Source organism: Empidonax traillii, unplaced genomic scaffold (genome assembly GCF_003031625.1).
Source record: "Empidonax traillii isolate 1590-97213 ecotype Southwest subspecies unplaced genomic scaffold, ASM303162v1 scaffold1257:size348801, whole genome shotgun sequence".
Taxonomy (NCBI): Eukaryota; Metazoa; Chordata; class Aves; order Passeriformes; family Tyrannidae; genus Empidonax; species Empidonax traillii.
In genome coordinates this window covers 82,092-84,318 of record NW_020956450.1, presented here as the reverse complement: position 1 = coordinate 84,318, position 2,227 = coordinate 82,092, and the positions used below count along the sequence as shown (strand labels likewise).

Below are 2,227 nucleotides of genomic sequence, written 5' to 3'. Positions count from 1 at the left end.
ACCTGCTCAACAACCAACCTGCCTCCACCCCGGGCGGGAAAGAAAACAAGTTCTGCCTCCTCCACCCGGCCTCCCCCTGCTCCTGCCAGGCTGCTGTGGCTCTGCCTGTCATAAATCGAGTGCTAATGTTTTTCAAAAAGCAGCCCCAGAGAACAGGATCTTGGGTGAAAAGGTATTTCACCTCTGCTGTTTCTTGGCCTGTGGTTCTTGCACTGCAGAAACTGTTCAGTGGAACTCTGTCAACAATACATTGAAGTTATTCATGTGTTGCTTTCAAGGGAGAATTAAGTGTTGAGGGGGATACCTGTTCTGCGTTTTGTTTTCAGGCTGGTTTATGTGTTTCAGTTTGCCTTTCATTTTCTCATGTTATTCTTGAAAGCTGTCAGAAATACCTGCTGGCAAACGTTGATGGGCTTGTTCAGGTTATGGTGAAATAATTTCCCGTTTAATCATCCTGATGGGTGGAGACATGACAAAAACCCTTTGAAATGTGATGGTACAAGAAGTTCTGGTTTATGGGCAAGCTAATTGTTATTATTAATTCTGAGTGTCCGTTCCAGTGATGTCTCCACAGCGAGGTGCTCAGAAATTATCAAAATCAAATGATAACAAAAGACAGTATATTTATCATTAGTGGCAACTCCATGGGATCAACGAGTTTGTGTAAATTATCCTGAGCTTTTTCAGGTTATAAAGTAAAGTACATATGAGTGGGTTTGGTGGCGTATGGGTAATACAGTATGTTAAATAAATTTATGTTATAACTCTTAAGAATTTAGGATGGGAAGGTCAAAATCTACAGAAGCTCAAAAACTAAAGGATGTGAAAGTGGCTGCAATATCCCCTTTTCTCTGCTCTCCTCAGCCTGATTCAGAATGCAGAAAATCTGAAGTTCATCAAATCATAGTTTTAGTGTGCTTTTCCTTAGAAAACAAAACAGGGGCTTTGCAAAATTCATTGCCTTATAGACAACAACTTGTGCAATGTTTTTTGTTTAGGCTCCCTGCCATGAATTTAAGAGCAGGGATCCTGTGGGAGCTCAGGAAAACACAAGCCTGGCAGTACATCCTCTCTTCTGCCAGCTGCATTATTTCCTCACAGACACAAACTGAACTCCTATTTGGTGCTCTTCCATTTCTAAGCTGAGGCCAGAAAATGCCAGAGAGTGAAAGTGAAGAAGCTGCCTTGCAAAGCACTTGTCTGGCACAAACTGGGAGAAAAGTGATCTTCTGGTATTTGATCATGGCTTCTGACTGTGTATTTTTATCAACACGTGTGCAAAGGAGAATTCCTCTGTTTGTTTGTGTAAACCACTGACTTTGAGAGCATTCCACGTCCCTTGATGTCTCTATTTATTCTCTTTTATTTTATTACAGATCTGGTGGGAGAAGAAGTACTCACATCAGGCTGCTTTACTGTTGTTTGCTGGAATTTTCCCTGTGGCTCCTCATCCACACTTCATGCTTGACCAGGGAGAGACTGTCTTCTCTTGATCAAAAGAGGATCTAACCCAGGAGGACTGGAGGACTCAAACTGAGGGGAAAACACAGGTCAGGTTAAAGGTAAGCTATGTAGTGGGTGAATGAGTTGGGTATTTCAGTAAAATCCAAATAATTTGTCATGAGTGATCAAATTTAACCCCAGTATGTGTAGTATTTGATATACTTACCAACCACACACTGGTCAGATAGGTTAGCTTCTTCTAAATTGAACCCATGCTACCTCAGCTATTTATATATGACAATTTAGTTTGGGGTCATCTTACTTTATGGCATAAACACTGCCAAAATGAGACCAAATGTTTTTATGCTCCTCACTTCCACAAGATTGGTGCCACACACAAAGCACTGCAAAGCTCTGCTGAAGCACTGAGCACATGATTACACACCAGCTGCTCTCACGGGAGAGAGAAGAAAGAGAGGTGTCCAGAATTTTGTTCTTTTCTGCTCTTGATGCAACCAGTGCAAAACCATTCTTAATTTCTGCCTGTTACAACAACATTATAGAGATCTGCAAGAATGACTGACCTACGACAGCCCTTCATAGAATCATAGAATCATAGAATAGATTGGGTTGGAAAAGACCTCCAAGATCATCAAGTCCAACCCCTGATCCAACTCCAATTACTATATCATGGCACTAAGGGCCACATCCAATCTCTGCTTAAAAACCTCCAGGGATGGTGAATCCACCACCTCTCTGGGTAGGCTGTTCCAATGCTTGATTA

At 41.8% G+C, this 2,227-nt stretch overlaps 1 protein-coding gene across 1 annotated transcript in view; it reads right to left on the bottom strand.

Moving 5' to 3' along the window:
- TACC2 (transforming acidic coiled-coil containing protein 2) overlaps window positions 1-1,533 on the bottom strand; it is a 124,390-nt gene extending 122,857 nt beyond the window's left edge. Inside the window, exon 1 of the mRNA XM_027906195.1 lies at window positions 1,402-1,533. The gene's annotated coding sequence lies outside the window, so the exon portion shown is untranslated. The remainder of the gene's footprint in view (window positions 1-1,401) is intronic.
- Between the last annotated feature and the right edge of the window lie 694 nt (window positions 1,534-2,227).